Source organism: Solea senegalensis, linkage group LG3 (genome assembly GCF_019176455.1).
Source record: "Solea senegalensis isolate Sse05_10M linkage group LG3, IFAPA_SoseM_1, whole genome shotgun sequence".
Classification (NCBI taxonomy): Eukaryota; Metazoa; Chordata; class Actinopteri; order Pleuronectiformes; family Soleidae; genus Solea; species Solea senegalensis.
In genome coordinates, this window is record NC_058023.1 from 9412539 (window position 1) to 9438243 (window position 25705).

The 25705-nt window shown below is 41.6% G+C and overlaps 1 protein-coding gene across 3 annotated transcripts in view; it reads left to right on the plus strand.

Moving 5' to 3' along the window:
- The window catches only part of kdm6ba (lysine (K)-specific demethylase 6B, a), an 82161-nt gene that overhangs the window by 37863 nt on the left and 18593 nt on the right, over positions 1–25705 (plus strand). For 2 of the 3 annotated variants that reach the window (XM_044020810.1, XM_044020811.1), the window contains one exon: positions 16382–16447. The gene's annotated coding sequence lies outside the window, so the exon portion shown is untranslated. Of the gene's footprint in view, positions 1–16381; positions 16448–21923; positions 22363–25705 lie in introns of those variants that run through there. The other variant, XM_044020812.1, reaches the window with a different exon arrangement.

Consider the following 25705-nt stretch of genomic DNA (forward strand, 5'->3'; position numbering starts at 1 on the left):
TGCGGTTGTCTTGTCCCCTTTTACTCCTCTGTCCATGTCTTTTTACCTTCACCCCTCACTTTGCACTGACTTAAATGCCAGTTTGCACAAAAGGTTTCTGTGTTTCTTGTCTTCCTGGTCTGCTTTTAATGCTGGTATCTCTCCATTGTCATTATGTCTGCATCATGAAACAGGCAGGTGACTTTATTGAACCTGGGTCTTGGGACTTTGTTCCCTGAGCATTAATCAGTGAATGCCTATCTCCTCACACAAACACACAAAAACACACAAAGATGCCGGCTCTCATAGCTTTTTGTATGAGTTAAACACACACGCATTGAGTGTTGTACCATCCAGTAAGTTGTGGTCTGGTGGCTTTTAGGTTTTTGTCAGTAGTTGAGTCTGTGGTCAGCACTCATTTTGTGTATTATTCACACGTGAGGATCCACTAGGATCCAGCGTTCTGGGTATTTGTGTGTGTGTGTGTGTGTGTGTGCGTATGTTTGTGTGTGTGTACGTGCGTGTGTGTGTGCTCCTCCCTGAGCAAGTGTGTGAGAAATACAACACTTGTGCCAGTGTCTGCCTGGAGCTAATATTGATGTCACTATGTGCTTACATTTGTGTGTGTGTCTACTATTTGTTAGCTAGCTCTTTTCTGGCATAAACTTTGACATTGCCAGGATCAGTAGTCCTCATGGAGACCTAAACCTGGTCTTAATGAGGCAGAATCTCATTCCTGAGGATCTGGTTCAGAATAGGGTTATGACCTGTGTTTGTGTGTATATATGCTTGACTGCGATCACTGTCCTAATTATTCCCCCCCTCCCTGTTTCCAAACCAATCCAAACATTCCTAGAATAAAAGACTCACTAGAAAGCCACCTCGCTCATACTACTGTAAACCGATCTCAGCAGTACTCCTCCTCTCACACACACGTGAGCACCCGGCCTGCACATGCGCACATACACTTCTCACACAAAACCACTGTTACTATTCCCTTTGCCACCCCCACTCATCTGTGTAAACCCTGGGGAATTTCCTCCTGTTTCTGTTTTCATTAGTTTATTGGCAGCAGAAGTAGAGCATCTTTTACTTGGACATTTTTTCCTATTTTCTTCTCTTTTTTTTGTCTCCTACCACTTCCTGTCCAGCTGTGATTATGCAGTTGTAGTGTGCCAGGCGCGGTTCAGCTGGGGTCGCCTGCTGTGGACTGGAATACATCATAGCTGTAGGCTCGCTCTCTGACATGGTCTTGCCCTATTAGGAAATACTGTACACAGGACGTGGCCAGCACTAATGCTGTGCTAATCTGTTTATATTGTGCTGCTAGTTCCCATACTGAGTAGTGTTTTAGAGTATGGTATGGCAGTAATAAATATTTTGATATAGCTGAATTGATTACCTTTGCATATTATTTTTTAATTGCTATATTTTATATGGAAAAAAAACACCTAGTGATGGACATAGATTTTCTTTATTATTATAAAGTTTGTTAGTGTATGTTTATGTGTCATGATTAATCTGGTGTGGCTTCATATTTTAATATAACAAAAATGATATATTTCAATAATCTTTTAAATATACTATGTACAAAAAATGAATTCTTGAAGTGGCTGTCCAAACAAAACAAATTCTGCTGGAAATTTCTTTTTATCGTTTTATTCACATGGAAACAGTGTTTTGGGATCCCTGAAATAGGTCCCTGAATGGGAAGATCTCCAATAGCCACACTTTTGTTTTAATGTCAACATTTGCGGTTACTCGTCTTTGTTTCTGTGATTGTATACATTGTATACTGGTATACTTTCAAGTAAAGCTTTATTTAAAAAAAATGTGCACACATGCTCTATACACACAATCAACATCTTTGTTTTCGGGGGTTTTGTGTGGAGGAAGACGATTTCCTGAAATTATGCCATGCTTACAGAAAACTTTCCCAAACGACAAAGAAAGAGATTGTTTACGTTACGTTTTGTTTCAATGTGGATAAGGTCTAAGTGTCTATATTCCTTATCTCACACGCTTCCTTCAGAGAACTAACTGACTTGTTTTGAATGTAGTCTAATCAGCCTCAGTGCATTCACTTCAACTGATTATTAAGCATTTTCCAGAATCCCAGTAAATACACAATAAAGAAAAAAACTTTTTTTTATATAAATAGTTGGGTGATATATTATAACTGTATACTCCATTTCGGCACCAGTGTTGCATAGTCATTTGGGTTTTTTTTGGTGGGGGGTGACCTGACCCAGCTGTGAGTGAACATGTGCAGTTTGCTGATACAGATAAAATATTGAATGCAGCCTGTGATGACAGTTGATCCTGAAGCTGTCTGTGTAGCAACAAGCCATTTCCTGCATTAAGAGCCATTAGGAGGACACCACCCAAACCTTCCACTCACTTCTGTCACCCACATTGCTCCTGTGTTTCTCTGCAGATGTGCACACAAACACACACACATGCAATGGGGGGAGGGGAGTGTGTTTTTGGTGACTGAATTTGTATGTGCATATGTGCTGCTCTCCTCTTTACCCCTCCTCAGCCCCAGGGCTGTCCCTACACGCCTGAAGGGGGGAGATTGTGCAGTCATTGGAATGGAGGTTGAGATGGCAAGGGGAAGGAGAGTGAGGGTGATTGAGTGTGCTGCCTGAAGAAGAAAAAGGGAGACAGAGAGAGAGGAGGAGCGGGGGAGGGGTGTGCTGCCTTGTATTTAAAAATGGGGAAAGGGGGAGTAGAAAGCGAGGAGCAGACAGGCAGGAGAAGAGGTCTGGGGTGGAGGTGAGGGGGAGCTAGCTGGCTGGCTGGCTGGCGCCACGGCTCAGTTGTGTCTGTGGAGAGAGGGCCTGGATTTGGGCTAATGACAACTCATGTCAAAGTAATAATTTGAGACACTTCGATGTAAACAACATTTCTGTTAAACGGATTGAGCAGATGTTGCACTAACTCAGTCAATAGCCACTTCATTAAAACTTTTAGACATGTACTTCTGTAGTTTTTTGGTGCCTGATGGAACAAGATAATCATTTGCACTACATTTTTATTAAGATTGTGTGGATAGGATAGTAGATAGAACAATATTCTCTCAGGCTCTCCTCTGTTTTTGTCCAGCACTACTAAAGACTCTTTTGACAGGTTATTGTTGTTGTAGATCTTTAAGCATTTCCAAACTACAGTGTAGTGTATTAAACTAAGCAAATACAGTAGCTCAGTTCACATTTTGACTTTTTTTCTTAATCAGCAGTTGGCTGTTCTCAGAGTGTACTGAGAGTTTAGCAATTTGCCAAAATTTGTGGTAATTCCTCCGTGCTTTATTCAGCAGTATATATACACACATGCATCAATACATTAGCTGCTTTTTTATCCTGTGGCTCAGTAGTCTGATACTTTATCTATGACTGCACACTAGTTTTATATTCAAAAGCATAGCCAGTGAAGGCACAGAGGGATAAGGCTTATGTGGTTAATTCTATTATGCAGGGTAAAAGGGCTCAGGCAGATTAGCTCTGGCCTTGGAGCTAATTTCCACCATAGAAACTACATCTAGCAGTATATGATTAACAGAGAGTAAGACAAAGAGGCGGAGATGGAGACATGATGAAAGACACAGAGGCGAGGCGGTCTGTTGGAGGGTCAGATCCACGTGCTTCAGCCTGACTGACTTCCTTATTTACGCACACACATACACACTCACACACAGAGATAGAAAGCTGAGCATGCAAGTCAAGGTAATGGCTTTCAGTGGTCTCAGTCAGGCTAAGGATTGGCATGCTGATCTCTATCTCACACATGTGTGCATGGACCTAAACACAAAGACTGTGCTACTCTGTGCCACACAAGAAATGATTGACTGACTGACTGACACAGGTGTGTGTCTGAGCCTGCATGAGTTCTCCATGGATTGCCGATTTTATCACTGTTTGGCAAAGGTTAATAGTGGATGTTTATAGTGTCTCTTGCATAATGATCATGAAGAGCTGTAGATTATTTAAGTTTTCCAGCTCTGTAATGAGTTCTCTAGTTCATGATGAAAAAGTTAAAGGGGTTTTACAACTGACAAGCTGTATTTGGGTTCTCCTGTTGTGTGCAACTTTTCCTCAACAGTCTGCCTCTGCTGCTCCTATGTCTCATCTAAGCATGTCTTTATTTTTCTGTTGATGATGGATGAATATCTCTGAGAAACAGAAATGTGTTTACCCTCTGTTGATTGTTTGGATTCATTATTAGCTGCCTGTAATGCTGGTGATATCTGCACTGAAGCTACACTGTGCAGAAGCAGCTGCTTCTCAATGTGCACAAGCACAGATTCACACAAACACAAGACAATTGGCCCATGGCTTGTGTCTTTACTCCACTCTGTAATTGCACACAACAAATGCGCATTCTCTTTGAAGACGTCTGTAGGAATGCTTCTCTCCTATTCCTTTTCTTTGTATTTGTTTATTTGTGGTGTTTCTCATTAAGTAATGTGGCCCAGCCCTAGCTTCTCATTATGTGAGTGCATGTGAGGGTATTACTGTATTTAAGTTATGGGAATGTGTGTGAAGCTATTCTTGGGCATCTTTTTGAATAAAAGACGAGACTTTCACCGGGTCTCCAGTGAGCTGGGTTTGCCTGCTGGCCTGCCTTTGCTTCTCATTTTGAACTTGTAATAAAAAAAGTATCAGTATTACTATCATTAAATGTTGGTTTGGATTGACTTTTTGTGTCATTTCGAGACCCGGTCTTTGAGTCTGAGTCATGAAAAAAGATTCCAGCTTGAGTCCAGGAGTCGGCTTGTACATTCAGCAGAAGACTTGTTTTAGCTTGATTAATTAATTATCTCTAGATAATATATGTTTGCCTTTCTCTAACAACCAATAATCTACTCTGGTTTCTGCCACTGTCTTTTAATGTAAGATTTAATGTGATCATACAGCAGGGGATGTCGATTCTCCCTCAGGTCAGTGGGTAGCACTACCAAACTTTTCACAGCAAAAGGAAATTAAAATCGTTTGTAGTACTGACCAATTAGAGTTTAACTAGTTGTGTTACTTCCTTCACATTTCACCAGATTATTTAGATGTATTAAGATCAAGTATTGTGACAGTCAAAACCTCCTGAGACAGAGTTGACTCAGTCGACTGAAAAACCTTTTCTCAACAAACACTAGCAATCAGCAACTGAAACACAGGTGTTTGCATATGATAAAACTGTAATACACCCAACTCTGACTCCACTTATCAGGTTAGTGCACCTGATAGTTCACTGCTATGGTTGTTCATTAATGTCAAATCCGCCCCCAAAAAAACACACATTCATGCATGCACTTCATCCATGACATGTGAGTGACCCCACAATGACCTTGATCGATTCTGCTGATTGACTTACAGTCATGCATTAAACGATTATGTTTCCAAGCTGATGGACCGTTTTTCCTTTAGAGTTCTTACTATTCCTTTGCTTTTCTCTCATCTCCTCTCTCTTTCTCTCTTCTTCCTGTTCTTTCTCTCTCTGCCTGTATTTCAAAGACTGTCTCTTTAACCCTGTTCCACACTGAACCCTGACCTCTCCCACTTGTGTAACATCTCGTATCTGTGCTTTTTTGTGTGCGCATGTGTCCCACGGTGTCTCTCACTCCACCACCTCTCAACATGTTAGTCACAAGTCACAGCTGAGCAACACAGGCGTCATTCTTTTTTTTGGTAAGAGAGCTTTGAAATGGGCAGCTTTATTTTGATTGCATGTTGTTTTGTAATTGCAGTGGTGTGGTTGTGTTATTTGTTTCAATGGCAGGTATTTTCTGTGTGTGGAAAACAAGAGAACGAGAAAACAAAGCAGTGTGTCTGCAGGAGTGTGTCTGGAGGGCAGTGGGTGCACTGTGACCTTTATGGGTCTGTGTGTGTGCATGTGTGCCCCCAGACCGGTAATATGATCTGTCTCAAGGAGTCAAGCCCTCAATGGTCTGTCTGCACCCTCCTCCCTCTCCTTCCCTCTTTCCTCTGTCCTTCCATATCTGTTCACAGCCTTCTCTCCTTTCCTGTCTTTCACCCTGCCTTTCTTTATTCTGTTCTTTTCTCGTATTGACATAAACATTTACATGTTTCAATCAGAAACTGGAAATGTAACACTGTCTTTTGCTGTGTATGTGTGTGTATGTGTGTGTTTTGGGGATCGGTGTTGTAATTGATTTTCTCTGTTCCCTTTGTTTGCCTATAGTGTTAGATGTCTCAAAGCTGCCTTTACTGTACTGTGCTGATATGATATTGTATACACTCACTGTGTATATGTGTGTGTGTGTGGTGTGGGAGGGGCAGGGTGATGGAGGAGGTCATGAGACAGGCTGACTCTGTCCCACAGGATTTCTATCACTTACGTGTTGAATTACAAGCATCACAGTGTGTGTACTTGATCCCCTCAGTCAGACAGCCAACACTGCATATTTATTCAGCTTCACTCAGAACAAATATAGAATACTATGACCCTAAATATATTCTTGAGGCGCTCAAAAAAATCATGTCCATGTATTTATATGGCATTTGAAGCTGAGAAGTGTTCATTAAAGTTAAGTCATTTAAAAACTCCTACGCCTATCAGCTGATGGCACCTCGAGTCTGACATTTGTTTTGTTTTTGAATAAATTTGAGCAATAATGGGCTGTTAACCAGTGTTGTCTACAAAATATTATTTCAGAAAATCAGCTTTCTGAGTCCTGAGTTTTTTTATTCACAATTTTCAATCAAACTGGACTTAAAAACACAGTGCTGAGTCTGCAGTGTGTTTGCACTCTTCACGAGACTTGACGTCTCCTGTACTCGTGTTACCATATGGTGGCTGCATTAGCTCACGGTGTAAACACAGCTGTCTGCCTCCGGTGGCCGCATGGGTGAACAGCAGTCTGCCTGCAGATACAAAAAGCCTTAATAGGAGGATCACATTCACTGCGAGTACATTAATGTGGCTATTAGGCATACTGGGATTCATGGTGTATTATTTGTAAGGCACATTAGTGTCGATGTTGTAGCATGATATCCACACTATTAGTGATGTCAAGCTGTTCATTATTAAGTGTTTTGCTGGCCCTCACATTACACTGCTATTTGCTATTGGGATTTAAAGATCCAGTTTGTAAGAACAGGCCCTTTATATTTATATCTGGAGCAGGTTTTCTCTACAGAGGCTGCCATGTTGGCCAAGCATATTTTATATAGAAAACCTATAGGTTCCCCTACATGCTTAGAAGGTAAAGGTGAGGTGAGACACACTGTAATTTTTAAAACAGAAAGGCAATGTTCTGATCAATGAAACTTAAACATGATAAGAACTACTTTTAACATTATTCGCTATCACATTTCTTACTTACTATTCTGATGAGGTGCAGAGTAATGCTGATGTCAGAATCAGAGACAAAAACTGGGAGATAAAGAAGAAAGGAGAGGGCAGGCACTGAACATTGCACATCATAAATAAAATGTCAAACACTGGTGAATGCTAGCCACTGCTCAGGGTAGCGTGAAATCTGCTCTCGCCCCCTCCTTTCTTATCTTCCCTTCCTATCACACTCCCTCTCTTGCTCTTTGTGCATGTGCATGCGTATGTGTGTGCGTGCATGTGCACAGGGTAATTGAGGTGTGTGACCTTGCTGTAGGCCTGGCAGGTGTGAATAGAGGGATGGAGGGAGGCAGGGGATGAGATGAATGGGGGGGGTTGAAGGGATAGAGACGGATGGATGGAAGGCTTTGCTGTTATATGTTGGCAGACTGATAGCCTGCCTGCATGCATATATGTATGGTAATGTTTGACATTCTGTGGTGAAAAGAAATACAAGTGTGTGCGTGTGAGTATGTGGGTGGAAGCACATTCGTTTGCTGTAAGGTCCTCTGCATGCAATTTGGAAATGACATCGTGGGTGTGGGTATGTTGTTCAGTGGATGAAATTTCCATAAATAATTTTGTATATGCTAAATATATGCATCTGACTCTGTTTTGCACAAAATGGTTACACATCAGCCTCAGAAAACATTACTTTCATCTTAAAATATGTCACAGTAAATACTATAAACCAATGAGAGTAATATTGGAGATGATCCTCAGCTTCTATTTCATTCATTCATTTTTATTAGTTATTAAAGCTACATTTCCGTGGCAAACTGTTGCTTCATGCCTTAAACTGTATTAATCCATGTTTTTTTTTTCTGGACCTCTTTTCCACCCTAGTGATTTTCTGTTTACTGAAGCTGTACACATGAGAATAAACACGTTGGTGGCAATTTTTCCATTGAATCCTGTCCCTATTTCAAGATAAAGCTTTATCTCCACCTGTGCAGCGCCCTCCCTCCTTTTTCTACTGCAAAGCAATCCAGGAATTTCTTTTCTGCAAAATCTGACCTGGTGACACACATTGTAAAGCTCAAAGACTCCCAGGTGGCAACATTTATTTTATTAATAATAAGCAATATTATATTAGCAATATTAGTTACTTTGATGTAGTCCACATGTGACAGTGTTCATTTCAGCGTTCATTTCATACTAAACTGGTTGTGTTATGGTATACATATATATGGACATGTTCCCCACACGTGTGTTTGTACAGTCTGTGGACATGAGCAGGCTTGCAGATGACTTTTACAGCTGTGCAGATGCTCAATGTATCAATTGTGCTTGTGTCTGAAAGTGGGATTTACAGTTAGACAAACCTTTCCATGGGGATTTGGCTTGTGTAAAAAAGACCAACATATCAGCAGTTTAGAGTGCTTTAAAATAAATGACAGATTAAGTCCCAGAACATGCACAATATGATATTTTCTCTCAGAATAAATCTCTATCAGCCTTCATTTCCAGCTGTCCAGTGAATATAATAATGCTCATCATCTCCGCACTATACTATCATCTCCTCCACGTAATGGTGTGGAAAGAAGAGCAGGGAAGCAGCGAGCTTGCACACACCCATCCCCCTCTTTTTCTTCTCCTCTATCGTTCTTCACCCTCCTCCCTTCCTCCACCACCTTTCTGCACGGTAGCACAGTGCATCTGTGTCATGTCACTGGGTTCTGGCGTCCTGGAGTAAACCCTCCCCCCCTCACAGTCCTCTCCCATACCAGTGCAGTGTTTCTCTCTCTCTCTCTCTCTCTGTCTCTCTCTGGCCTCTGTCTCTCTTTCTTTCTCATAAAGTGTACCCAAACATGAAACTGACTCACTCAGTGCATACGTTAATAGATCTAAGTTCCTGAGCTGGCTGCAGTATGCATAATCAATCTGCTCATACAGAATGTGAACAGTGCATTTTTTACACTTGAAAGTGTGTGTGCATGTGTCTGTGCGCACGTGTGCATGTACGTCTGTGTGTGTGTGGCCCAAGGCTCCACCCTCTCCCTCTCTCTCTCTCTCTCTCTCTCTCTCTCAGAGAGAGGGAGAGAGAGAGAGAGAGACGGACAGGTGTGGACCAGATTGAGTTCCGCCTCATTTCCTCTGCCCTGTGCAGCTGGTCAAGGACACACAATTACACAAACACATACGCGGGCATGTTTTCAACACATGTGTACACACACACAGACACACACACACAATACAAGGACAGAGACGGGTGTCATACATGCATCTCAAGTAAAGACACGGTGCAGGATGTAGATAAATCAAATGCAACATTAGCATAAGCTAATGTGTGCATGTGTGTGATCCTGTTCACAAGACTCCACTAGAATGTATATGGAGAAGGATTACAGCAATAATTACAGCATGATTGACAGATTATCTCCATGGTGATGCCGACAGATATGCAAATGTAAGAAATCCAGTCCCAGTATAAAGTCGCTCAAGCCCCCTCCCCCTGAATGTGTTTGGTACTGCAGTTAACGCACACATAAAATTAACATGTTGGTATAAATAACATGATGGTATATGTATATAAGAGCAGAGAAACATTTTAACATGGTACACATTCATCATTAACACACACGCTCTCTGCTGACTTCAGCTGGTGTTGGTATTGAGGCACAATTGTGTGGCATTTTTCACTTTTACTTCAGCTGTTTTGGTGATTTATGTTATGTTGTGTGCAACTGTTGAGTAAGATTTAAATCCTTGTCACCAGTATTTCAATCAGCCAAAGTAAAGGAGTGCAAAGAGTTTTCAAAGTACTTGTGTGGTTTCCAATATCATAAAATGTTGGATAAAAGATGAGAGCTCATCAGGTCGCACATGACGTGATATGTTTCTTATCCACACTATAAAATACGATTTTTTTTCAGTTTCTCTCCATTTTCCTCTTTTTTTGCATTTGGTTGGTTAAAACTGGGAGGGGCTTGCTACCGTCCTACATATATATATATATATACATACAGTATACACACACACACCCTATTTTTGCAGTATCTGTGCTGTCATCTGTATTCATGTGTTGTGAAATTGTTGATGGATGTGTGGGTGGAGGAGCACCAGCCTTGTTCAGGAAGTGTGGGGTCACCATGTCTGGATGGAAGCCAGGTTGCCCGCCCCCCGAACACAGACACAAACATACACACTCAAATACAAAACATACAGACACAGATTTATGGATTGAGTGCTTACTTGTCAGTGACTGCTTGTCATATTGTGCGAGTGTGTGTCTTTGTGTTCCTGTAAAAATGGTATGAGCCACCATGTGAGGAGCATGTGTGTGGGAAAAAGAAGTCTTTGTGAGCATATGCAAGATGCAGCCGAAGACGTGCGCACACACTGTTACACGTAATGTGACCAATGTGAAAACAGTCCACTGTTCATTTTTGATTAATAGTATCTCAGCCCACGGTCATTTTTAAACACATCCTTTTTGTTAAACCCAACCAGTGCGGCTGGTTGCAAATGAGATATTTCCGTTTTCTGCCTTTTATATTATTATATTATATAAGGTATAAAAGCACTGTGTTACAAGTGAACACACACCGTGGTGTAACTATAAAGGTTTGAGTCACTGTTTCTGGTATGTGACTCAAATGACATTGTGTAATTGAATAGTAGAGTTTGGAACCTGTGCTCAGGTATGTGGGCTTGGTGGGGCTTGCCTGACCACTTTCCGCTCACACACAGTTGCACACATACTTAAAGAAAAAATGGAACACATATGAACTCCATACACAGCCCCTTTCATACATAAACAACCAGTTATACACGTGGAGGGGTGGCACCAGGTTAAAGTGTGCAAAATGCATCAAATGCATTAGACTACTGCACATCGAAATGCATCATCATGTCTGCTCACTTCACACCATTCACACACTAGTCCAGTCAGTGATTACAGGCAGAGTACATTTTGTTAAGTGTGTATCTGATTTGCATTCACACACACACACACACACACACACACACACACACACACACACATAGCTCCCCCAGGTAATGTCTAGAAAAGCTGAGGGTTGCAGAGCTTTGCAGTGCATGCTGGGCATTTAACCCACTCACACACACTAGAGGTGGTGAAGAAAGCATTGGTGTTATGACTCATAATCAAAGTCCCACCACTTACTGCTTTCAACAAAAGATCACTTTCTGGTTGTTTTTTTTTCTTTTTACAAAGAGTTTATTTAGCTGGGATGCCTCGGGCCACATTTCTCAGACAGCATACGTGTATGATTGCGTGCGAGGAGCGAGTTTTGGCATGTCAACTCCATGCACCTCCTCGTTCTAATGTTGTTTGTGAGCCACCAGGAGTGTGTCAGCATTCTCAGTCTTAAGTACTCAGAGATTTGAGTTGTTTTTGCTGACAACAGCTTAACTTGAAAGTTATAAGCTTGAGTGATCCAAACCACCAGTGTCATCTCAGTCTGTCTGTTTGCCAATTCAGTGTGACCATCTGCCTGATTTTTATTACAAACTCATGATTTCAGTATTTAGCAGTATGTTTAAGATGACATTTTTGATATCTATACAGCCAGATGTGCCTTTTTAGATTTTCTATTTTGATAGATGGATCAGCAGTTTAAAAAGAGTGATGTACTGATCAGTGAAAAGTTGGAACGTCATTGTCTTCTGTAGCAAAGAACAGGTGTTCTGCTTAGTCTTCCTGCGATCACTTGATTGTAAGATGCTCGGCAGATGATGGATAGGGATGAAGTTGACTAAGTCACGTGTTCTTTTGTATTGATGTCACAAGACCATGCAGACAAACTGTTGTGGCTCTGAACGCTGTCTGTTCCTGTGTGGGCTGTGCTCTGTTTGGCTGCTGTGGTGAAGTTCCTGTGTGTGTCAGTAAAAAGAGAAAGGGCAGTAAAGATAAAAACAACATTTGCCAAGTGTTAAAAGGGTTTAACTAATCAAACTCTCATTTACACATTCTTTAAAAACCACACACATACACAAAATCATGTTCACAGGTCTTGATTTTCGATGCAGCCACAGTGGCTGTTTTCAGTCTAGACATGAATTATTTTCTTCTTTCCTCTGTCTCGCTGTCTGTCTCTCTGTCTTCCTATTTGTCTGTTTGTATACTCACTGCTACCCTGATGACTTTTCAGACAGGCTCAGGGTGTGTGGGGTGGGACTTTAGTTGGTTTGTCTGTCTGTCACATTCCTCCTTTTTATGTGTGTGCCATTTTCCTGAGAGGCTGTCTGTCTTGTCTGTCACTTTAATCTATCCATCCGTTTCGTCGTGTGTGTGTGGGTGTTGGAGGTGGGTGTGATGGTTTCTAAGTCGGGTGTGGTTTTTACCGTGACCTTTTGCTGAAGCCATGTGGCAGAAGTTCACCAAGCCAAACAGCCCCAACCGCAGCCAACCTGACACTCCTCCTCACTGTCTGTAGCTGTGCCAGCTCCGGCCTCACAAACACATGAATGTTTATAGGCAAATGTGACAGAAAACTGACTTACTGCCTCTCTTATGCATGCACCCTAAAACAAAACATCCTCCACCCAGTTAATATCCACTATATCCATGATGTTTTAGCACATAGTTTTCTAATGTTTTCCATATCTGATAGTTCTGCAAATAAATAAAGGATTAACTCAAGTATAAATATTAACACCAGTGTGAAAAGTTTAATTAAACTAACTAAAATCTCTAAATTATGTTAAAGTGAGCAAATGATGCAAGTTATTGCCCCACAGATTCCCCACTCATGACTAGCTCCTTAATCTGTACTGTGCAGCTTGTCAGGCAGGTTTCTATGTTAAAAAGTTCATTCAAGGGTTGAAACTGTCCCGAGTCAGCCTTTTAACACATAACACGCAGCGCAGACTGATGGCACAAAGAGACATGGAGGCAGACAGTGAATAAAGAACAGTCTGTCATTTACCACCTCTCCTGCAGAACCCCAATGTTTTATGTTTGTGTGTATGTGCATGCGCACACGTGCACAGTGCAGGTATGAAGCCTGTTGCCCTAACATGAAGAGACCTACTGAATCACCAGTGACTAAGGGCTGGAGCAGCCCAAGCATGGCCAGTTTACTCACGCCATGCAGGCTCACACTCGTGTTTGCCACAAGGTGAATGTGTTAATCTGATTTTACTCTGCAGTAGTTAAATACAAACAGCATGCAGAAAACCAGTGCGGCAGTACAAAGGAACACAGGTGTATGCGTGCCTTCGCGGACAACTGAACACTGTGTTCTCAGTTGCCTTCAATGCAGCATGTGTGCTTATTTAGCATCTGTCCATAGGTTTGTCTGTATCTATTTATGTAAGTATATGTGCAGGTATGTGGGCTTGGCAAGACAACTCTCATTCAGAGAATGCAATGCTGTCTTCAAATATAACCAATACAGTATGGATAGATGAACAGAACATATGTACTATGTAAATGTTTGTGTTTATTTTTTTATGGTACATGTGTAGCCCTCATTTCTGTTATTTCCTAGCACTTTTGACAGATATTTATTTTTTCTTTAGACCACAGCCACACTGGATGCAAGAGTGTTGCATCTGCATAGCAGAATGTCTCGCTAATTTATACACATATGTTAAGTGATTAATGTGACCACTCCGCGCCAGTGAGATGCATCTGAGCTCCATGGCTCTTTTTTTTTAATACACCACTCACAGCAATGCAGACAGTGGCAATTCACCACACCCCTATATCTGTTTAATATGCCACAAACACATGTCCTGCCCCAAATTAAAAGCACTCTTGTGTTTAGTGTATTTATTTTCCAGCAAAGCTTGTCTTGGGATATATTTGCAGGACCAACTGATTTGCAGTGTCATATGGCGCTTTTCCATTGTGCTGTTCTACCACGGCACGATTCGATGGCTCGTGACCATCGAATCGAACTCTATCCAAACTCTATTCCGATATTTTCATGTACACTGGTTACCCACATTTGAATTTCTGGATAGTATTTCACATTTATTTCTTGTCATTGCACTTTTATCTGTTGCAGTTGAGCTTCTGGCTTGTAGTGTTTGGTCTGAATAGCAGGTTGGACGAGTCTGTGCAACACAAATACTACAGTCTTTTTATTCTTTCTCCTTTCCATCTCTGTCAAACCAGCCCTGCTTTTTTTCCCCTCCTCAGTTCTCTTGACCTGTCATGTTTTTTTCCTCTTTTTGCTTCTTTGGCATGGCCCAAGGCCTTCCTCTATCTGTCCTTGTCTACTTCTTCAACCTCTTCATTTCCTCTGGTCTTCCCCCCCTCCCCCTCTCTTTGCTAGTTAATGTCAAAAGATGGCACTCCCACTGGTTAACCTTTATTTCAGAAAAAAAAACAAAAACACTTTCAGTATCTTTCTACCTCTCGCTCCATCTGTCTTTATTTTTCTCACATTCTCTCTCACAGGTCTCTGTCTCGTGCTTTGTCATATTACCTCCTTTCCTTTCCTCTCTCAAGGTCCCTCTCTCTTTCACTGTCTACCTCTAACCCCCTCCTTCCTCTACCCACAGTCTTCATATTGATCAAGGTCAAATGATTATGTTAAACCTTGTGTCATTTATTCGATGTGTCACACAAGACCCATGCAGCAATTCAGCCTTCCACAGATGTTAACTCTTTAAAACCTTCTCAAAATGCACCCACAGTCTCACCCACACACACACACACACACACAGAGAGAGCAGGCTTACATCTTTACAGTGGGTCCAGCTGTGGCCCTTTAAGGGGTGTGAACTTCAACCTTGAGTTCAAAGGTTAGGGGCCTTAACCACCAGGTTGCAAGATCAGTGAAGGCTGAGCCAGCTAGATCTGCCTCATATTGACACACACAAGTCTGTCTCACAAACACATGGTCGCGCGCACACACTTGAAGCCCACCTTAGGCTGTGAAAGAGGCTTTTGTTATTTTATACAGTCACTGATTATACAGTTTTATACAGTTTCTAGTGGTCGAAGGTCTCTTAGATGTTACAGTATGATGATGATGAAGGAGGAGGGAAAAGACAGGTTGACTATGTATGAATTATGGGGAGGGAGGCTTTGAGAGGTTGTGATTACAAGTGTCACCCATAACATTCTGTTTATGATTAAATGAGAGAAAGTGTGTGTGTTCATTTGCCCCTTGTTTCTGTAGTGTGTGTGTGTGTGTGTGTGTGTGAGAGAGAGAGAGTGTGTGTGTGTCTGTGTATACACATTGTTTTTTGTACATCAGAGGTGCTGTTCTAGGATGTGTGTGTGTGTGTGTGTGTGTGTGTTAGGTAGACCAGAGTGCCACCTGTTTTCAGTTATGTGACCTAGACATCGTGAATCACTGAACAGGCGGCACATGAGAAACACACACACAGATGGCCACAGTGCTGGTCCAGGCCCTGCTGTGCATTTTGGCTGACAGACACGTTGTGGTTTCATTAGCCACTCTGAATGACATATCGACAACAGCATGACCACAACACAGTCAGCAAACGGCAAACACACTTGCCGGAACAAGTGAACGGAATAAGAAATTAGCTCTGGTTGACGTGTATCATAAAATCCTTCCATTAGACTACTTATGAACTTATGAAAGCTGGAATATGTCTGTTTGTACTTAGAGCTGGGCATTGAATTTCAATACTTTTTGTGGTATTGAATACAATTTGGAATGGGTTACAAACAGAAGAGGACCGGGGCGGCTAAAACTAAAGTATTTTACAATAAAGTGTAATGCATTTTTTGTTCAAATTGATTTCTTAAATTGGTTTCGTATAAAGTATCGTCCAAGAATCAATATCAAAGTCCAGATACCAATATTGATAATGCATAGAACATTTTTAATCAGAACACAGCCCTATTCATACTTGATTTTTACATGGTGGATGATCCAATTGGATAGCTTTGTATGTGAACACATTACAGATACATTGGGATTCATTGAGGTCTGATTGCTCAGGCCACATTTAGAAAAAGATACACTGACATTGCATTGTCTCCAGCTCATGGTGACTGATTTCTTTGTGTAATTGCATTTAAAGTTGCTCCTCGCATCAGCTGTATTTGACACTGTTCCACCTTTATTCTGACTCGTGTTTCTTTATATTGTGGTTTCAGGAGGTGGGAGGTGTCATGGTGGCCTGCTGAAAAAAAAACGGCCCACATTGTCTATGATCACCCCAGGTAAGGCTCTCTCCCTCTCTCTCTCTGCATTCTTCATTCAGTCTACTACTATACCATTTACTGTGTTTTAATGATAATGATTTTACCACTTCATAATACTTTTCCAGGTCATTAAATTAGTTTGTGTCGATATGTAATAACAGGTAACATCTAAGAGAGTTAAATGTTGTATACACACTCAGTTACACACAAGCACCACTGTTCAGTATGAAGGTTAAACAAGCAGAGGAGTGGGACGAGATGTGTCAAAGGAGAGTGAGTAAGAGTATAAGAGTAGGCGTAAAACATATTATGTTCACACTGAATCATTGGTTAAGAAGTAAAATGGGTGGGGAAATAATGGGTGTGAGTGGATGACTACCTTTTTCTGCAGTACCTCACAAAATCCACTTGAATAATGTGTAATTTTGTGAAGTCCTCAAAGAGGTACCTTAAAGGCTCTTCAAAGCCATTAGCAAAAAGAAGCAAGCAAACAAACCTTTTCACACTAAGAACCAGTGTGTCATATTTTCTCATTAATCTTAGATAAGGAATTCCGCTTCAGGATTACACACCACCTGTATCTTGTTTTGAGTTTCATTTTTGCAGTTTCATTCACCTACACTCATCAGCCACAGCATTAAAACTCATAACAGATTCCAAATTTGTAGCTGTTTTGAGTTGAAAATAAGTTTTTATGAACTTTTCTGGTGGTTTCAGAATGCTGTTTTTCAAAACATGGTGTGGATACACCTCGGTCTGCCACATCAGTAAAGCAAGTCAACAGATATATATTATATTACATAATAGCAGGCTTATATTGACTGATTTATACCTCGTTCTTACTGATGAAAAACCTGTTTTAACACGGGATTAAGCAGGTTTTTTGACAGAATGTGTTTGATTGGCATTCAGCCCTGCCTCAAATCACCCTGTAACTGTAATGCACATGGGTTTGTATGGGCTTCTGCTACTGATCGACATCAGTGGGAACATAAGACCAGCTCTATTTTTGCAATTTCCGGTGCAACACTACAATGCACATTCCTTTTCCAGCTGCTAGCATAGCCTTTAGCGTTAATGTCTGTAGTTAGCCTTACTTTTTAAAACGGCATTGTCAGCACTCGCACTATTTCAGCTATCAAATCATCTAATTGATTTCAGCAATGGGAACATCTAAAGGACTGATTAAAAGAGACCAAAGTAAAAGAGTATCATTATCACTATCATTATCACTGAAGACTTTGGCACAGGTGTTGTTTTTATCTTCCCCAACTTGTCTGATGCATCTGTGGTGTCACTATTTAGGTACTGGTGACCCAGGGGTGAAAAAAACACCACGGGGCAGAAAGAATCACTTTAAGTGGCTTTGCCCCGGCTTACAAATCTGTGGAAGATGCTTTAATATTCTCAAAATGATGTTGTTGTTAGTTGTAGCCCTATATTCCAGCATTTAATCCCATTGCACCTCAGTATGAAGATAATAAGAACTTGAATGTTTCACCTAGGTCATGGATTTTGTTGTCTTTGCTTCCACCAAAACCTGATCAATCCTGTTTAAAACATGTACCTCTTAAACTCCTCTATGCTGGGCTTTATTTATTTATTTTGCTGCATATAACTTTGGCATGGTGAGCAAAGACTGCAGTCATTAGCTTTGGTTTTGGTTCTTCTTCTTAAATAAAGGCCCTAATTATCAGAGCTGTAGCAAACCATCTACCCAGCAACATGGCTGCTGTATGTGGGTGTGCTTAGCCAGTCTGTCTGTCTCATTGCCGGCCTGTGTGGCTCTCTGTCTGCTCGTGGTGTGACACCGTGTGAGTGTGTGTGTGGAGGTGACTATTATCGTGTCTGTCAGTCTCTTTCTGTACCCAAAAGGCTGACTCACGGTATGCCACATGCACACACACACAGTCCCACACACAATCCTACATATTAGAGGTTGAGAAGTACCATCTGTACCAGGAACACAGATTCCTACAACTACAGAGCACCCACACAAGCTCACATGGTGTGTGTGTGGCTCTTTCTGGTGTGTCTGGTATGACAGGAATCTTTGGGTTCGTACCCATGGGAGAGCTGCTATATTTATGTATAGTGTATATATTTGGAGTGTGAGAACTGAGCCATCCTTGTATACACACACATTTTTGGACACCTGGGACTGACTATAATGCCCTGTCTCCCCTGTGGAGGAACGAGGCAAATCGTGCTCAGACATATATTCAATATTCTCAGACCTTATTATATATAGAGACTGTGCGCGTGTGTGTGTGTGCGTGTGTGTACACTACAGTCCCACCCATACCCACATCAATCAGCTATCAGGTTCCTGTTCACTTTGTTGGACTAATGGTCTCTCACCACACTCATTACTGGGCAGTTACAAACGCAGACCAACACATTAACTCACTGACACACACAACACTGGGTAAAGTCACACAATTCCGAACACACCTAGTGGAAGATATGCTTTAGTAATCTCACTCACTACGAGCAATGTGAGAATACAGTATGACTTACACAGCAGCCATATCATTCACATACTTGTAGAAAAAGAATGGTCACACATACACAACTGTGAGAAGCAATATATAACCTTCATACTGAATGCTCTAGTTTACAACTCTATGGTGCATAATTAAAGACTGTAGCAGCTCAAGGAGTAATGGCTTCCAGATGATGTGATAAAATATCTTTCCAGCTGACTTGATGCATTATAGTAATTATATACATACAGATTGTCGTGGAGTTAAAGGTGTTGGTTTTCTGAGTGTGTAATTACATGACCTAGAAATTCATTTTTGACAGCTTCCAAACATTTAGAGAGAAATGGATAACGTATGGACATGCTCGAGCTTCCAAATGTTTTAAAAATTGTCTTTCCAGCTGAGTTGAATTATTAGCTGCTTGGTCCTTAAATTATTATCTGGAGAAGCAAACAGCCTGTTGGATTTTGGACAGTACATTCAGTTTTTCTGCTGTACTGTTACTGTACGTACTGTATCCGTTGCAGCATGCAGCTGAATTCTCCACGCAGCCTTTAACAAACAAAAAAAATGTCCACATACAAACACAGTCTCCCACTGTGGTGTGCTGCAGCCCTCCTCTTTCTCCACACAAAACACATTATTGAACATTCATTGTCACTTCACAATAGATACAATTAGATCCACCCCAGTGGTACATACCACACGTGCCATGTACTTATTCCATCAGAGGTTTGAATGTGACACACTCATATCGAATAACTCTTCTCTGCAAAACTAAAACAAGTCAAAAAAGAGGCCTTTGATTATATCAGTATTCTATGCCTGTTGTTATCTGACTGTGATTGCATCGCCATTACTGAATTCTTCTGAGATGTAGAGATGTTTCATGTTCTGATTATATTATATTGCTTTAGTTTAGCTGTTGTTATTTTAGAGTTGCTGTGGCCATAAATAACTATGAGTGTGTGGATACACTTATGTCGTTGTCACAGCATCATCCATGACACACTCCTGTCCTCTGTGTCTTGGCTAATTTTGCCTCCTGTTGTCCTGCTGATACGGTCCTTTCTAAATATAAGCTCAACATGTGTGTTTGTGTGTGAGTGAGTGAGAGAGAGGGAGAGAGAGAGAGAGAGAGAGAGAGAGAGACTGAGACAGTCTCTGACACACACACACACACACACACACTGTTGGTTGTACCAGTGTGGCTGGTTGGCGTTATTACAGGGTGCATGATGGTTATTTCGGGGAGGCAAGCTGGAACAAATGTTTCCGGGCCTGGAGAGATCCATTTGTGTTTTTTAAAGCCTTGTTTACTTCAGTCAGGATCTGAACTGACTGCCTGTGACCACATAGCAAATAGATCTTCTCCTGGCATGTTCATTGTCATGTCAATTCAGTAGATTTACATGCACAGTTTATTCGAGCCGTAGTCCGAGTCAAACAGGCAATCAGAAGATACATGTGGAAGATACCTGTTTCCTGTTGACACTTACGTTACAGAAAAACAGTGAACAGCGAGATGGACGATGAGATGGCTCGTCCTCTGGTTCTGTATGTTTTTGTGGTACCTGCTGTACATGGTAACCGTGATTCAAATTGGATCGTACAACTAAGCATATACATGCTAGTCCAATTAAGACTAGCGTGATTTTTTTTACTAATCAGATAATGTTAAAAACTTGTGTGAGTATAAAATATACAGCCTAGAAGCGCATGACTGGTTGTGACCTTTGCAGCCCTAATGTGAGCTGTATTGCAATAATAGATAATACATTAGTGAGATATTGTTCAACATTTGCAGACCTTACATTTTTTTTTAATTTTAGATACTTTATTAATCCCCATAGGGAAATTATTCTCTGCATTTTGACCCATCCTAGAATTAGGAGCAGTGGGCTGCCACACTGAGTAGCGCCCGGGGAGCAATGGAGGTTGGGTACCTTGCTCAGCGGTACCCCAGCCCTTTCGACCTGGTGGGGACTTGAACTGGTGACCTTCTGGTTACAAGCCAAGTTCCCTTCCCATCATTTATTATCTGTTGTATAATCTTGTCATTATCTAAGGCCAGACATATACTGCAGCTCATTTGCATAACAAACTGGCTGCAGTCATCAGTACTGCTATGGTTTCCACTTAGTTTAGTGTGTTTTCAACATGTTCCGTTATAATGACCTTACATTGTGCTGACACTTTCACTGGACATAGTATAACTGCATGTAATTTCTCAGTAGTGTATAAACCTTTTTTTCCTCATGTATGTATACATAGTGCATATATATATATTTTTAAAGTACCTTTCACATTCAAAGGCTGGTTCAATGCACTATATAGAGACATTAAAACCCCAATAGTTTAAGAGTTCAAATCAGCACAAAGTTGAAAAGTGTTCCTAATAATTTAGTAAATGAGCATAAGAGAAGTTAAGTTATTAAGAACATCTGCAAAATAAAGAAAATGAATATGAGTAAAACTAAATAGGTATTTTAGGATTATGTCAAACAAGATTGAGATAAGTGACAATACAAAAATAAAATAAACACAAAATATGTATTATATTATAATAATATAGATGTGATTAAATGGTATGACTGGGCATATCTTACAAAATGCTACACAAGAGACGCAGTCTTTACAAAGATGCAGGGCTTTATTTTTAGAAACCCTGGACCAACTGATCATCCAACTGAATCTAATCACAGCACTGATAACTCCATCCATCACAGTGACGTCAGGTTGTAACACTCTTCTTCGTCCTAAAATAGAAACATGCTCCTCACTGTGTTCACGAGTCCAACAGTCGGTCACGATTCTGCCTAAAAAAAACCTGGAGGAGGCAGGGGTTTGGGGAGCAGCTCCGGTACCGGGAGCTCAGCTGGACTCGGTGCCAGTTTGCGCTGTCAGGGAATTCCGGAGCCGTGCGGTGACGTCACGCGTGTGTGCGCGCGCGCCGCGCCTGCCACCGTGCGTGGTCTGTCCCTTTAAAACAGAGCTGAGCGCAATACGAGCTCTGCCTGTCTGTCTGTCTGCTGCTGCCTCTGTCTGAGTGTGAGAGAGAACAGCGGTGAAAAGGAGCTCGACGCCGACACAGACACCAATAATCAGAAAGCCATCAAACAGGAATCTGAAGAGAATAGAGACAGACAGAGAGAGAGAGTGAGGAAGGAGTCGATCCGCGGACATCACAGCGTCTCCGGCTCGAGTTTCATGGCTGTTTGGAGAGGAAGCGACGCAGACTAACCGGGATTATTATTATAGAGCTGTGGCTGATCCGAGCTCCACTCCGCCGGCTGCTCGGGAATTTCTCTGCAGCGACTGAGCAACAAAGTTACGGATACAAAGGCGCTCCTGTGGGGATCAGAGGCACGTTTTGCAATTTGGGAATACTTTTGTTTAATCGGTTTGTCGTTGTTGGAGCGCCCGTTTGGAACAGTTGAATGAACGGTGAGTGCTGCTGCAGTGAGATCGGAGAGTTTTGATTACATTCAAAAGTAAATCTTAGTGGAATATACCGAGTTACTATTACACTCAGATCAACACAGTATAGTAGTTTCAACGGTTTTCATTCAGGTCAATGACTAAATTATGGTAATTGATTCACCCGAAGCGTGTGATGATGTGGGGGAATTTGCTGTGTTTTTTACCCACAGGTGACTGCTCTTTAATCCCACGCGTGTTTGAATTCGGCGAATTGTTTTCCTCGTATCATCATCATCATAATGATCATCTTTACCGGACATGTTTATTCATCATTCCGTGCACGTGTATCAAGAGTGATGTCCCCAAATTGGCTTTGATTGAAATTGTGGCGGTTGTTTTGACTTTCTGTTGGCAAATGTCTCGGTTTTAAAAAATCCCAAAACTTTTTGAGGATCTTTTTTTTTTCTTTTTCTATTTTTTAAATCACAGTGTAGTAAATGACACACGCGGTCTTAATACTGAGTAAATGCTGACGTTACACTGAGAATTCCAGGTCCTGTTGTCCTGAAAACTCAACTCATGGTAGGAGAAGGGAGAAAAATGCTTGTGTAAGGAGATCTCACGCTATTGTGAACATGTGTGTGTGTGTGCATAGGAGTGGGGGTGGGCAAGATCACTGAGGTCGGCAGCCGTATTAAGTGAATGGATGACTGCCACCCCCCATCACCCACAGTCAATCCTTACACATACAAAGAGCTGGATTGAAAGGAAGTGATTTGCATCACCTCTCCTTCTGGGGGAGGGGTGGTGTTTTGGGACGGGGTCTCAGTCAGTGCACTGAAGTCTGACCACATTGTGTAGTTTGTCCATCGTGATCTCTCACCTCAGTCCTCCAGTGCACACCTGAAGTGACTTTCACACCTTTCTAGTCTACTCATTAAACGCTTTTTATACGTAATCAGTCATCGCTGTCATTTAAACAAATGCCATAAGAGTCAATTGGGTTTAGTTATTTCAGCTCATCACGCGCCTCACAAGCTGGTGGTCATGTTATCTTAGTCTCGTCGTGCGCTCTGTGGAGGTGCGAGACCGTAGAGATGTGGGTAGAAGAATAGTTTGGAGATGTGGTGACGTCCACCGTGTTTCAATGTGATCGTCGGACAGGCAGTAGTTGAGTGTTTGTGGCTGGGGGTGGAGGTGCGGGTGTCCGGGACTTATTTGTCACTTTATTGTCCGTAATAAACGGCGAGGAAGAGCAGAGTGTGCTGGCATGACATCGCGAAGAAAACAAAGGGGGAAAGCCTTTGAAGGTTCTTCCGAACAGTCATATGGATTGGGGCGGTTTGTCGTCTTCGTTTGATGTCGAAGGTTGTAAAAAAGTTTCTGCTGCGCACGCACGCACGCACGCACGCACACACGCACGCACGCACACACACACACACACACACTGGCTGGCTCTGTGCTGCCTCAGCTCTCCCCCGCCCACGTTTGTCCCGTGATCTCAATAGGAGCGTGTGTGTGAATGAATTGTCGCCGCCCATTTTACTACGAGTGATGACGAAAATGGAGGAATATTAAAGTGACACACACACCGAGACACACACAGAGGGGGTAGAAGTGAGGCAGCAGTTTTAATAGCCCTGTGTGACGGGGTTGAGTAAGCAGAACGTGTGTGTGTGTGTGTGTGTGTGAGAGAGAGAGAGAGAGGGTGAGTGAATGTTTGTACTTGTATTTGTAACCTCTCTGTGACCTTTCTAGGACCAGTCGTTACTCATGGGGACCTAAACCTGGTCCTTATAAGACAGAACCTCATTTCTGAGGGACTGGTTAAGGTTAGGTTTGGGCATTAACTGACTATGGTAACGGTTAGAGATGTCACTGAGTTGAAGGAACCACAGAATTGTGGTTTTCAGTTACTTTTTATAACCAGAATACAACAAACCCTTTTAAACATTTCACACATCAGAGGCAAAACATTGCATAGTGTGTAAACTTCATTTTCATATATACTAACTAAGTCTTTATTGTACTTTTATATTATAGTATATTGCAATAAATATTGTCATTGAATTATTGCTGGTTTAAAATGCTTACTCATCCAGCAGTTCACAGTGACGAAACAGGATGGGTGTATGTGTGAGAGATAGAGAGAAAGAGACAGTCCATTGGATCTCGGGGCGTTCTCTTACCTTCAGACAATGTTTGTTTTCAGTGAGAGGACACAAATACAAGTGGGTGTTTTGTATTTCAAAGAGAAGCTGGTGCGAGGAAGTGATTGGCAAGCATGATGAAACTTTTGTCTGACACCACACTGTTGCAGTCTTTCCAGTAAAGGGTGTCATTTCTCCTACAGAACGTGACACACAAATCAAGGGAGACAGAGGGACGCAGGGAGTGCACGACAGTATCTGCTCTGCTGACAAAACATCACTTTTGCTATGAGTTAGCCCGCACAAAGGTTGGAAATATTTGAGGAATGTCTACATTTGTTTGATCGACATTAAGTACAGTCGTGTTTATTTTTAAAACAGTAGGGATTTATTGCATTACAGCTGGGCTTGTTGTGGATTCCTTTCCCTCGGTAACGTCACAAAATCCTCGATAGATTATAAAGTCTCCTGGGGATACATTGAAACACTACTGTACACTAACCATGATCAGACGGGTTGAGTTTAGCTGGGGCAAAAAACCTAGTCAGCCAAGTGTGGAATGCCACAGGTAAAACATTTTACAGATAGATCTGCTGTGCATTTTATCTTTGCTGGCTTTCAGGCAGTAGAAGCAACAATTAAATGTAATGTTATGCAACTCTTAGACATTTTAAAATAAATGTCCAAATGCACATGTGGACTCGTTTCACATTTCATTACCCTTCATTTTTAATAAAAGGTTATTTATCGTTGCAGTTTGGGTTCCATTAATCATTAACACGTATGGATGAGGTCATTGTCCTTACGTTTTCCATGTGTCTCTAAGGATCAGCAGGATTACAATACACTGCCAGCCAAGCACAAGGTTTAGATATCCATAACTATAAACACTGGTCATACATGCAGATGTGGTTTTGCTACAGGTCCTCCTGATGCTGTTTTGGACTGAGAACAGTAAAAAAGTAGTGTGGTATAATTTAATCCATAAGGTATGACATTAACTCACTGAGAGCTTTTACAGGAGCTGGCAGCGATTCAAATGCAGTCACAAGCGGAACAAATAAGCTAATGTAAAACATGGCAGTGTTTTTAATAGGAATCATCTATATATCTGAGAGAATGTTGTGTCAAAAATGAATCCATCCTTTGTGAATAGAGTTGTGTTATAGCTTACTTTCTATTTGTGTGTTCAACTGAGTGCAGGGCAAGTTTCCTCT